This window comes from Dipodomys ordii, unplaced genomic scaffold, assembly GCF_000151885.1.
Source record: "Dipodomys ordii isolate 6190 unplaced genomic scaffold, Dord_2.0 Scaffold27, whole genome shotgun sequence".
Classification (NCBI taxonomy): domain Eukaryota; kingdom Metazoa; phylum Chordata; class Mammalia; order Rodentia; family Heteromyidae; genus Dipodomys; species Dipodomys ordii.
Window position 1 is genome coordinate 14609651 of NW_012267243.1, and position 14040 is coordinate 14623690.

A 14040-nucleotide genomic window follows, 5' to 3' on the forward strand; every position below is an offset into this window, starting at 1 on the left:
AGCAGTTGGGGCGCACTGTTGGGGCGCCCCTGGAACGCGAACGCGGCCTGAGGTGAAAGGGGAGCTCTGCTGACCGCCTCTTCTTCCAGATTCTTCCATCGCTTCCGCCCCGCGTCCCACACCTTCCGTGATCTTCTGTAAAACCAAGCGGGTACCCTGAGTGGGGACGGGGTTGGGGGGTGCAGACCCTGGCCAGAGCCCCCCCAGCGGCCCTGCTCACCACGGTGAGGGGGTGCTGTCTGCGGCATGCCTTTCCAGCTTGTGCTCCAACTCCTGCATGACACCCCCATGTCCTGAGACACTGGTAACCGAATTGACTCCCTTTGGACCCCAACACAGCAGCCCAAGCCAGGCCTGTCGTGGGCTGTGCCCTCAGAAGCTGGGCCCGTAGTGGTATAGGTGGGCTGGGGGCCACCAGGGTGAGGGGCGGGGGTTGAATATGGCTCAGGGACTTAACCTGCATAGTTGAAAGTGGACATGGTTAAAGCTGTTGAAAGAAGCAGCTTGTGGGGTGCTCTTCACAACCCCTGCCAAACGACGATGCTGCGTCATGTGGCTGATCTGCTTACCCACTAGGTTTTAGGGTAGCTGCTTTTTAAAACTCCTGCCATGCTGGCCAGGAGGGAGTATATGGGTGGACCCTTGCACACTGCTTGGTAGGGTGTAAATTAGTGCAGCCGCTGTGGAAATCAGGATGGAGAATCCTCAAAAAACTACAAAGAGCCAGGTGTTGGTCCTTCACATCTGTAATCCTGGCTCTCCATGAGGCTGAGATCTGAGGATCATGGTTCAAAGCTAGCCTGGAAAGGAAAGGCTGTGAGACTCATATCTCCAGTTAGGCACCACAAAGCTGGAAGTGGCGCTGTGGCTCAGGTGGTAGAGCACTAGCCTTGAGCTGAAGAGCTGAGGGACAGCGCCCAGGCCCAGAGTTCAGGCCTGCCACCAACAGACAATAAAAAAAGGAAAGATAAATATTACATGTTTTCAATTGTATGCAAATATGAATTTGTGTGTGTCCTGGAGCTTGAACTCAGGGCCTGGGTATTATCCCTGAGCTTTTTTTTTTTTGGTTCGGTCATGGGGCCTGAACTCTGGGCCTGGGCCTGAACTCTGGGCCTGGGCGCTGTCCCTCAGCTCTTCAGCTCAAGGCTAACGCTCTACCACTTGAGCCACAGCGCCACTTCCGTCTTTTTTCTTTTTGCTTATGTGGTACTGAGGAATCGAACCCAGGGCCTCATGCATGCAAGGCAAGCGTTCTACCACTGAGCCACCTTCCCAGCCCCATCCCTGAGCTTTTTTTTGCTCAAGGCTAGGGTGCTCTACCACTTGAGCCCCTGCTTCACTTCTGGCTGTATGTATGTGTATGTCAATACTAGTCTGGGGACTTGAACTCAGGGCCTGGCACTGTCCCTGAGCTTTTTTTTTTTTTTTTTGCTAGTGCTCCACTTGAGCCACAGCTCCACTAAAGCTTTTGGGTGGTTAATTGGAAATAAAGGTCTCGTGGACTTTCCTGCCTGGGCTGGCTCTGAACTGCCATTCTATCTCAGCCTCCTGAGTAGCTAGGATTACAGGTATGAGTCATCAGTGCCCCGAAGAATGTAGACTTAGAAAACAAAAGAAACATGCAGCTTAAAGAGGGCTATTTGAAAGGAACCAGTGGGATGTGTAGAGGGATGAAAGAGGCTGAAGAATGTGTTATGTGTGTGTGCCTGAGAGAGGGAGGGAATGAAACCATTAACATAGGTAAATAAAACAATACATTCTATAACATATATATAATATGTAAAATAGATCTATGTGCATATACAGAGTGTCACAATGAAACTAATTTTTAAAAATCTTATCACCTAGCCGGGCGCTGGTGGCTCACGCCTGTAATCCTAGCTACTCAGGAGGCTGAGATCTGAGGATCTCGGTTCAAAGCCAGCCTGGGCAGGACAGACCGTGAGACTCCTATCTCCAATAAACCACCAGAAAACCGGAAGTGGCGCTGTAGCTCAAGTGGTAGAGCGCTCACCTTGAGCTGAAGAGCTGAGGGACAGCGCACAGGCCCAGAGTTCAAGCCCCACGACTGACAAAACAAAACAAAAAAATCTTATCACCTGTGTGGCATAGTACCCAACCTATTTTTCTTGAAAGCTTCCATAATTAGCTAATTATTCACCTTTACCAAGGCAATAGAACAGAATGAACACTATGGTAGATACTCCTACTTAAGGTCCACTTAAGCTTTATTTATAATAACCCCCATGCGGAAGTGCTGTGTACAAGAAGATGCAATAGGACTTGAACGCAACAAGCTCTGTTTCTGGTTTTTATTTTCAAGGTAATGCTAGCCAATGATGACAGGAAACCCTCCCAACAATTTCAAGACTGGTTAAGACTGGCGCTGTCACCCAGGACTGTAGTCATGCAGTCCTTCAGCCTCAGGCGCTGACCACACATTTTGGTTGGGTGTCTTCTGTTTTTCTTCTTTGAATAGGATCTCAGTTTTTACTCTGGCTGGCCTTGAACTTCTGACCTCAAGCCCCACTCCTGCCTTAACCTGAGTAGCTGGAAATGCAGGCACACAGCACTCTATTGGCCTGACCAAACTTAGTGTGTTTTCTATTCTACCCTTCCCCAACAACCTGCCAATAATCTGCTAGACTTGAGACTAAAATGTGTAAGCCCATCAAGACACTTGGCAGTTACACTAATAAAAATCTATTTTCTGTATCCACTCGCTGTGTATAATTTGTTCTTCCTCTACGGAAAACAAGCTCATCATTGTGTTCATTGTGTTCTTAAGGAGCTACCAGCCAAGTCATAAAGAGCAATATCCTTGAAACGAATGGCTCATGTTTGTAATCCTAGCTACTGCAGAAGTTGAGATCTGGAAGGCTGCAGTTTGTGGTCTAGAGCTGGGTTACTCAGAAGGCTGACAATTGAGGATTGCCCTAGGAAGTTAGAAACCCTGTGAAGAATTTTTTTTCTTTTTCTTTTGTCAGTTATGGAGCTTGAATTCTGGGCGTAGGTACTGTCCCTGAGCTCTTCAGCTCAAGGTGAATGCTCTACCACTTGAACCATAGTGCCACTTCTGGTTTTCTGGTGGTTAATTGGAGATATGAGTCTCATGGATGTTCCTGCCTGAGCTGGCTTTGAACCAGATCCTCAGATCTCAGCCTCCTGAGTAGCTAGGATTATAGGCATGAACCACCAGCACCTGGCTGCCCGTGAGATTATCTCCAGTTAAGCACCCAAAAAAGCTAGAATGTTGCTGTTGCTCAAGCAGTAGAGTGCTAGCCTGGACAAAAAAGTCCACTAGACTGCATCTCCAATTAACCAGCAAAAAGTCAAACTGGAGGTGGGCTCAAATGGTAAATGACCATTGTGGTTAAATCAGGAAAAGAACCTGGCTAGATAATCAAGGCAAAGGCCCCTTCCATAGAGGTTCAGCATTGTCCACCATGGCAGACTCCTAGACATCACATCACGATGGCCTTGAGCGGTCCACATGTGGGACTCTGGGCATCACATCATGGGCCCTGGAAGACTTGTATGTGAAGAATGAACTGATTGCACCTGAGGTGTATGGCACCAGCAGCAGCCAGTCGGAGGGGCTAAAGGATGCAGGAACAGCTCGTGAAGGCTGCATCGAGCCTCTGATTGGGTCTGAGGACTCATATGGGCCACAGAGTGTCCAATGATCAAGATCATGTAGTTACCTCCTACAGACACCTTATTGACTCATATACAAAGCACTCCAGGCACTGTCCTCCCTTGGAATCCCTTCCATCTTGTCAGAGCTCTGCCAATATTTTTCTTTGATATATCTTTGCATTTAACTTCTCCCTGTGTTGATGGACTTCCAGAAAATTGCACCAAAGGACTCCAATATTGGATTTTTTTCAGTTTCACTAGCAAATATGAAGCCCTGAGTGCAAACTCTAGTGCCAGGAAAGATAAAAACTAGCTAGGTACCAGTCGTGCACGCCTGTAATCCTAGCTACCCAAAAGGCTCAGATTTGAGGATCATAGTTCAAAGCCAACTCTGGCAAGAAAGTGCATGAGACTCATCTCAGTACCCTGGACCTGAGTTCAAGCCCTAGGACAGACACCAAAAAACTTACATATGTATAATTAAAAATAAAATAGCTATAATCTTAAATATTACATATGGTATAATAAAAGATCACAGACAACAAATAACTATGAAATTATTAATAATTAGAAGAGCTTCAGTTTTAACCAAGTCGAAAAAATCATAGGACCAAAGTAAGAGAATATGGCAAATATTTTATTGTTCCCAGCAGTATCTTAGTGTGACTTTACCATCTACAACAGGATATGTAACTCTTTCCTCAGAACATTAATATAAATAAATGGAGCTGGGCTGGTGGCTCATGCCTGTAATTCTAGCTAATCAGGTAGCTAAGATCTGAAGATTCAAGTCCCAAGCAGGAAAATCCTGAGACTTGTATCTCCAATTAACCAGTACAATGTCAGAAGTGAAGCTATGGCTCAAGTGATAGAGTATAAGCCTTAAGTAAAAGAGGTAAGAGAGAGCACCCAGGCCTTGAGTTCAAGTCCTAGCATCAGCATAAATAAATAAATAAATAATGGAGCTGAAAGTATGGCTCAATTGATATAGTGTTAGTTGAGCAAAAGCATGTCTTAGAGTTCAAAACCTCATACAGATAAATAACCAACTAATTGATACTATAAATATCTGGAAATTGCCAGGTGTCAGTGGCTCACATCTGTAATCCTAGCTACTCAGGAGACTGAGATCTGAGGATCATGGTTTAAAGCCAGCCCTGGCAGCAAAGTCCATGAGACTCATCTCCAATTAACCACCATAAAATAGCAACAAGCCAAGCCCCAACCTAGTTGACAGAAACAAATAATCAAAATTAAATCAGAAATAAATGAGGGTCTAAAAAAAATAAATAAAAAGAATCAACAAATAATTGGTTCTTTGAAAAAAATCAACAAAATTGACAGACTCTTAGCAAATCTGACAAAAAAAATCAAAACACACTCATAAAAAATTAAATACAAAGCTGGGGTGCTGGTGGTTTATGCCTGTAATCCTAGCTACTCAGGAGGCTAATATCTGAGGAATGTGCTTCAAAGCTAGCCCGGGTAGGAAACTCCATGAGACTCTTATCTCCAATAACCCACTAGAAAACCGGAAGTGACGCTGTGGCTCAAGTGGTAAGAGTGCTGGATTTGAGCTGAAGAGCTGAGGGACAATGCCCAAGCCCAGAGTTCAAGCCCCATGACCGACCCCCTACCCCCCCCCAAAAATATGAAAACATCACGACAGTTCAGAACAGTATAAGGGAATTCTTTGCAAACCTTTATGCTAACAAATTGGAGAATGGAAGAAATGGAAGAATCCCTAGTGAATATTGATAAACCCAAACTAAACCAAGAAGACTTAAACCAACTAAAAAGATCCATAACAAGTAATGAAATAAAAATAGCAATAAAAGACCTCCCACTGAAGAAAAACCCAGGACCAGATGGATTCACAGCTAAATTCTATAAGGCCATCAGAGGAAAACTCTCTCCAAATACTCCTCAAACTCTTCAATGAAATTGAAAGATCACTACCAGACTCATTCTATGAAGCTAGTATAACCCTTATCCCCAAACCAGACAGGGACTCATCAAAGAAAGAGAACTATAGACCTATTTCTTTGATGAACATCGATGCAAAACTTCTCAACAAAGTTCTGGCCAACTGAATTCAACAACAAAAAAATTATACACTATGACCAAATGAGATTCATGCCAGGGATGCAAAACTGGTTCAATATATACAAATCAATGTAATTCAACACATCAATAAAATCAAGGACAAAAACCGCATGATCATCTCAATAGATGCAGAAAAAGCATTTGACAAGATCCAACACCCCTTTAGGACGAAAGCTTTGGAGAAACTAGGAATGCATGGAACATTCCTCAATATAATAAAGGCTATATATGACAAACCTACAGCTAGCATTATATTTAATGGTGAAAAGTTAAAATCATTTCCTCTAAAATCAGGAATGAGACAAAGATGTTCACTCTCTCCACTCCTCTTCAATACTGGAATTCCTAGTAAGAACATTAAGACAGGAGAAAAACATAGAGATGATCCAAACAAGGAAAGAAATGTTTATCCCTCTTTGTAGATAATATGATCTTGTATTTAAAGAATCCCAGATTCCTCTCGCAAGTTACTTGAGCTGATCTTAAACCTTGGCAAAGTAGCAGGGTATAAAATTAACCCACAAATCAGTAGTTTTTCTTTTGCCAACAAAGAAGAGACTGAAGAGATTGAAATCAGGAAAGCAACCCCATTTGTAATAGTCTCAAAACAAAATAAAACAACCCAAACAGTGTAAGACTTAAGTTAACCAAAGCTGTGAAGAACCTCTATGATGAAAACTTTAAAAACTTGAAAAGAGGAAATTAAAGCAGATTTAAGGACATGGAAAAACCTTCCATGCTCCTGGACTGGTAGGATTAATATGAAAATGGCAATACTGTCCAAAGCTTTCTACAAATTCAATGCAATATCCCATCAAAATCCCAACAACATTCTTCACTCATATACAAGGAGCAATCTAAAGATTCATATGGAGGGCTGAGAATATGGCTCAGTGATAGAGTGTTTGCCTTGTATGTATAAGGCCCTGGGTTCGATTCCTCAGCACATAAGCACATAAACAGAAAAAGCTGGAAGTGGCACTGTGGCTCAAGTGGTAGAGTGCTAGCCTTGACCGGAAAAGCTGAGGGACAGCTCCCAGGCCCAGAGTTCAGGCCTCATGACCGGCCAAAAAAAAAAAAAAGATTCATATGGAATAATAGAAGACCCCTAACAGCAAAAACAATCCTTAGCAGGAAGAACATGCTGGAAGAATATCAATACCAAACTTCAAACCCTATTACAAAAATGTAGTTTTAAACACAGCTTGGTACTGGCACAAGAATAGGCCTGAGGACCAATGGAATAGAAGATCCAGAAATAAACCCACAGACCTATAGCCACTTAACATTTGATAAGGGATCCAAAACCACAGGATGGAAGAAAGACAGTCTCTTCAACAAATGGTGCTTGCAGAATTGACTATACACATGCAGAAAACGGAAGCTAGATCCTTGTATATCAGCCTGAACTAGAATCAATTCCAAATGGATCAAAGGTCTCAATGTAAGACCAGATACCCTGAAAATATTACAAGAAGAGATAGAGGAAACACTAAGGCTCCTTGGCACACATCAAAACTTAAAGATCCAGAAACACAAATCAAAGAAAAGCTAAATAAATGGGATTGCACTAAACTGAATTGTTTCTGCATGGCAAAGGACATAGCTAGCAAGACAAATAGAAAGCCCACAAAATAGGAGAAGATCATTACTAGCTGTGCATCAAACAAGGGCCTCATACCTAAAATAAACTTAGAGCTAAAAAATAAACTCCCCAAAACAAGCCTTCAAAGAAATATCAACCCAATTAATAAATGGGCTAAAGACTTAGATGTCTCAGGGGACGAAGTAAGAATGGCAAATAGACACATGAAGAAATGTTTAACATCTCTGGCCATAAAAGAAATGCAAGTCAAGACTACATTGAGATTTTACCTCACTTGTTAGAATGGCCATCATCAAGAAAACAAACAATAACAAATACTGGTGGAGATGTGGCCAAAAGGGAACACTACTACAATGTTGGTGGGAATGTAAACTTGTTCAACCATTATGAAAAGCAGTATGGAGGTTCCTCAAAAGACTAAACTTAGAGCTCCCCTATGACCAGCAATCCCACTGGGCATTTATTCAAATGACCACAAACCAGGGTACACTAAAGCCACTAGCACAACCATGTTCATTGTAGCACTGTTGACCATAGCTAAGATAGGGAATCAACCCAGATGCCCTTCAGTGGACAAATGGATCAAGAAAATGTGGTATACACACAATGGAATTCTAGGATTCCATCAGGAAAAAATAACATTGCCCCATTCATAAGAAAATGGAACAACTTGGGAAAAATTGTATTAATCCAGATAAGCCAGACCCAAAGAAACATAGGTTGCAAGGTTTCCCTTGTTTGTAATAGTTAGAATGTGCATATAAATCTATAATTAAAGCCAATGGACAGTAAAAAACCAAAAAATTGCACTTGGACATGATAAATTAAACAGTAAACATTCACATAGAACAAAGGAGGATATTCTTAGGATCACAAGGGCTCAATAGGTATGTGCAGATGATTGTATAAGAAGATGCTTATCAAAATGAACTCCAAGAAACAGAAACAAGAGGTTTTTATTGTGCTGTTTTCAGTTGTCCCCCTCCCAACCTTTGTCTCTGTTTTCGGTTTCTGTACCCTTTGTCTTGTAAGTTTGTTTTGGGGAGAAGCAGCACAGAAATGGTGGGATAAAGGGTGAACTAATTCAGCAGGGATACTCACTAGACAGTGTGTTGGAAATGAACAATATAACCTGGGTAAGGAGGGAGGTTGACAGGGAAAAAATTGGGAGAAAATGATGGAAGGTTGACACTGTTCAAAAAGAAACATATTCATTACCTGACTTATATCATTGTAACCCCTCTGTACATCACCTTTACAACAAAATTTAAAAAAAATAGAACTCAGAGACAGTGCCTAGGCCCAGAGTTCAAGTCCCCAAACTGACAAAAATAAAAAAATAAAAAAACTGGGAAAAACCATATAAATGATACCATATTAAAATAACCTATAAATGAGGTATATAGTTTATACAATATATAATACCTAAATTATAGGCATATATAAATATATATAAAACATTGAACAGCTAGTGCTTGCTAATATAAGAAAAAATGCATGAGAAAAATAAAATTCAATTGGAATCTGGGTATTTGATCCTTACATTAAAAGTACCACATTTACCTTGTACTGAGTAGAAATATATACTGGTGCAAACTTTTTTTTTGGTCGGCCTGGGGTTTGAACTCTGGGCCTGGGCGCTGTACCTCAGCTCTTCAGCTCAAGGCTAGTGCTCTATCACTTGAGCCACAGCACCACTTCTGTGGTGCAAACTTCTTAATAAACTATTTTAGCCAAGCGCCAGTGACTCATGCCTATAGTCTTTGCTACTCAGGAGGCAGAAATCTAAGGATTTTGTTTCAAAGTCAGCCCAGGCAGGAAAGTTCCTGAGACTCTTATTTCCAATAAACCACCAGAACACTGAAGTGGCTCTGTGGCTCAAGTGGTAAAGTGCTTGTCTTGAGCTGAGGGACAGAGCCCAGGCCCAGAATTCAAGTCTCATGACCGACACCCGCTCCCCGCGCCCCTGAAAAACTATTTTAATATCAGCTTCCCTTGTAAAGTTCATCAAAGTTTCAATGACTGCTTTACACGATTCAACATTCAGTTATGAGGGTAGCATACATGGAATCGAGGTATGCCTCAGTGGGAAAGCTTCAGCCCCGAGAGCCTAGTTATTCCTCAAACAAGACTATGATGGCAGACAGACCACACAACTGTTCAGCAAGTGGGCGTCAGCGTCACCTATGAGCTAGAGATCAGGAGGATGGCCTCTGTCGACCCAGGGGACATACAAGAAGGTAGTTCTCACCAGAACTTTCAAGTATGGGTATTTTAGCCATAGGTGTCACCTGCTTTGAATCCTAGCTACTCAAAAAGCTGAAATCTGAGGATTATAGTATAAAACCAGCCCAGACAGGAGTCTCTGAGACTCTTATCTCCAATAAACCACTAAAATAAATACATAAAAAATCCAAAAACTGAAAGTGGAGCTTTGACTCAAGTGGTACAGTGCTAGCCTTGAACAAAATAAGGTCAGGTACTATGCACCTAGGCCCTGAGTTCAAGCTCTAGGACCAGCAGCAAAAACCAAACGATGAAAAGTAGATGTGGCTCAAGTGGTAGAGTGGCAGCCTTGAGTGAAAAAACGAAGGGAGAGCATGAAGCCCTACGTTCAAGCCCCAGTACAGGTACAAGCAGTAAATAACTGAATAACTAAACTATGTGTGAGATTAAACAACTGATAAAGGAGAAGTTTCCCAGTAACTCTAGGGGTATCATGAACAAACGAGCTAGAGCCTGCTCATGAGACGAGACAACAGATGGGTGAAGGGTAAGTTCACATCTGCAGGCTCTAGGAAGCCTGTCCATTTTTTTTGGGGGGGGGTCCAGTCGTGGGGACTGAACTCGGGGCCTGGGCGCTGTCCCTCAGCTCTTCAGCTCAAGGCTAGCACTCTACCACTTGAGCCACCGCACCACTTCCAGCTTCTTTTTGCTTATGTGGTGCTGAGGAATCGAATCCAGGGCCTCATGCATGCAAGGCAAGCACTCTACCACTGGGCCACCTTCCCAGCCCTGGGAGCCTGTCCATTTCTTTTCTTTTCTTTTTTTTTGTCAGTCATGGGGCCTGAACTCTGGGCCTGGGCACTGTCCCTCAGCTCTTTAGCTGAAGGCTAGCACTCTAACACTTGAGCCTCAGCCCTACTTCTGGCTTTTTCTGCTTATGTGGTGCTGAGGAATCGAACCCAGGGCCTCATGCTTGCAAGGCAAGCGCTCTACCACTGAGCCACCTTCCCAGCCCTGGGCCTGTCCATTTCTGATGGGTGCTCTGAAGGAAGGTCAACTTGGCAGCAGGGCACAACAGGCACAGCAGAGGCTATGGTAGGAAAGTGCTTCACAGGAATCTTCAGATAGTTCTGTAGAACTGTCTTAAGATCTCGATAGAGGATGAGAGGGGCAAAGGCTTCCAATAGCATCACTTCAGGTAGATCTCAGCAAAATTATGACTCCTAGACAATATAATCGTGAATACCCGTGTTGGCTTTGTCTGTTATGGGGAATTGTGAAAATTGGGCAGTACTGAAGTTTGAACTAGGGACCCTTGGGAGGGTATACTTGAACCACCTCCAAGGCCTTTTCATTGTTCAGAAATGGTCTCACAGTTTTGCTAGGGGCTCAGATTAAGGGCCTCCTACATGTTCCTCCCACCTCCAACTCCAGGACAGTCAGGATTATAGCAGTTAGCACCATACTCAAGTTTTTGTCTTGTAGGTCATGGAGCTTAAACTCAGGGCCTGGGGGCTGTCCCTGAGCTTTTTTGCTCAAGACTAGGACTCTGCCCCTTGGATCCACAGCATCACTTCTGCCTTTTTCTGAGTACTTTATTGGAGACAAGAGACTCCTGGACTTTCCAACCTGGGCTGGTTTTGAACTGCAATTCTCAGATCTCAGCTTCCTGAGTAGCTAGGATTACAGGCATGTGAGCCACCAGTGCCTGGTTCAAACTTTTTTTAAAAAAAAAGTGTTCTTTTTTCCAAATCTCCCAGGTTCAAACCTCGATCCTGTATCTCTGCCTCCTGAGCAGCCAGGATTACAGGTATGTGCTGCCACCCCTGGCTGAGACTGGGATACACTTTAATGGAAATGTACTATCTAAGTTTAGTCAAAGACTGCTCCATGTAAGGTGTACACGTGGGGGGCGGAGATGGGAGGGTCATGCATTTGAGACCAGCCAGGGCTAGAGCAAGACCTTGTCTCAACACAAAACAAGAAATACCAAAAAGCTTACTGTACCTGCTCACACACAATTACTGTACCTGCTATATAAATACATTTGTATAGATACATTTGAATAGGTACAATAGGAAACAATAGTTCAATGAAATGCTGAGAAAGTAAAACAGTAAAACTAGAGTTGTGTGTATGTGTTTTTACCAGTACTGGGCCTCAAACTCACGGCCTGAGCACCATCCCTGAGCCTCTTTCTCAAGGCTAGCACTCTACCACTTGAACCACAGCAACACTTCCAGCTTCTTCTCTTTATGTGGTACTGAGGAACTGAACTCAGAGCTTCATGCATGGTAGGCAAACACTCTACCACTAAGCCACATTCCCAGCCCAAAACAAGAAATTTTGAGACTTGACTATAGAAGCAGTAAGAAGGCAGTTTGTTTAAATTGTCTAGGTATTTATTAAAGTTACACACACACAAATTTAAAATAGAGCTGGTTTCCCCTCAAAGTAGTCCCTTAGTATTCCCCATTATGTCCTTAATTAAAAAAATATTTATCTGCATATCAAAATATGATTTTACCTTGGTTGCCTTTAAAAACTTTTAAAGTATTTTTGACATCAATTAATGGTACAGGAAGTTTCATTTTTAACAAGTCCACTTATGTACACAATGCTTGTTGACCCAAAGCACTCTCTGCCATTCCTCCTCCTCCTCCCTTCCCCACCAGTCTTATTGATTGGCTTTAATTACAAGCTTTGTATTTCACCAGTTAAGAAGAGTATTCAATTTTCAGAGATTGGTGTGTATATGTATGCTAGTCCTGGGGCTTGATCTCAGGGCCTGGGCACAGTCCTTGAACTTTGTACCACTTGAGCCACAGCTCCACTTCTGGCTTTGTTGTTGTTGTTAGTTGGAGGTATGAGTCTCATAGACTTTCCTGCCCCGACTGACTTTGAACTGTGATCCTCAGATCTTTGCCTCCTCAGTAGCACCTGGCTCAGATTTCTTCTAGTGTGTAATGGGAAGGAAGATGAGCATGTAAAAATTTTCATTTCTTCCTGGACAGCAAGTACAATATCCATGCTTTCTAGAATGTTCTTCTATTGGCAGCTTCTGAAGCAACAATCATGTCCCAAAGGGCTTAGAATTCTACGCAGCAGGTTTCAAACAAAAATTCTGAAAAGCTTATCATACATTGAAGAATGTTCACGCATGACTAATACAAAGTCTGAGATGAGTAATAATCAGATCAACCACAATCTAAGTGCTGAATCTGCTGGTTTATTTCTACAATGAGACCGAACTGCGGTCCTTTCCTTCTAGGAATGCACTGGTATCATTTGATCAATGCACACTGCAAAAATCATGCTCCATACAGAGTCATCTACCTACATTGTACCTGACAGTCTCGTTTCTAGAGCTCTTTTCCCTGGGGATTAAACCTGGGCCCTGATAAACACTCCACCGCCTGAGCCTTTCCCCTAGTCCCTAGATTTAAGTCAGGTTCAATGCCCATGTCTGCTCAATTACCTCCCCTCTCGGTACCTTGAAACTATACCCTTTACTGGAAAAGTTAGGAACTTAAGGTAAAGAGATGGTACTTCTATTGTCCTTATTCAATACTTAAAAGAAAGATGATTACAGATATCATGCATATGCCTTGGCTGTGATTTAACTTGGAATAATACGAACGCATACATTTATTTCCCCTCCTCATCCCAGGGCTCTCTCCCTGTCTGCACTCAGGAGAGTACGGGATGGCCCGTGCAGGGGCTGGGAGGCATGAGGCTCCCACCAAACTTAGTCACACCCACGTTTAGCACAAAATGCAGGCCTGGTTACTTTCCACATTAGGATTACAGACTTCTTAAAGAAATGTAGCTAGGCACCCATGTCTCACACTTCTCATTCCTGCTACTCAGGAGGCTGAGATATGAGGAACATGGTTCAGAGCTACTCTAGGCAGGGAAGTCTTTCCAGTTAACACCAAAAAGCCAGAAATGGAGCTGTGACTCAAGTGGTGAAATGCTAGCCTTGAGCAACAAAGCTCAAGAACAGCACCTAGCCCTGAGTTCAAGCCTCTGGGACTGGCACACATACACATAAAGGAAAATCTTTACTTCTCTACTCATCTGACTTTCTTTAAAGGAAGCCAATTGTATTAAGAAGCTTATTTATTTTGTACTTAAAAATCACTATGAAACCATTCATACAAAGAATTTGAGTACTAGATCTGAATAATAAACAAGAATGATTCATATAAATATGTATAAAACCAGCTAAATAGTTGAGAATTTTAGTTCAAAACCTATGCTTATAAATCAGTAATTATTTATGAACAATAATTTTCTAGGATGGGTTTACAAATTACTAAAGGGTGACTCGAATGCAACTTTTAGTAGACAAATCTTTTTTTTTTTTTTTTTGAGTCCGGTTATGGGGCCTGAACTCTGGGCCTGGGCGCTGTCCCTCAGCTCTTCAGCTCAAGGCTAGTGCTCTACCACTTGAGCCA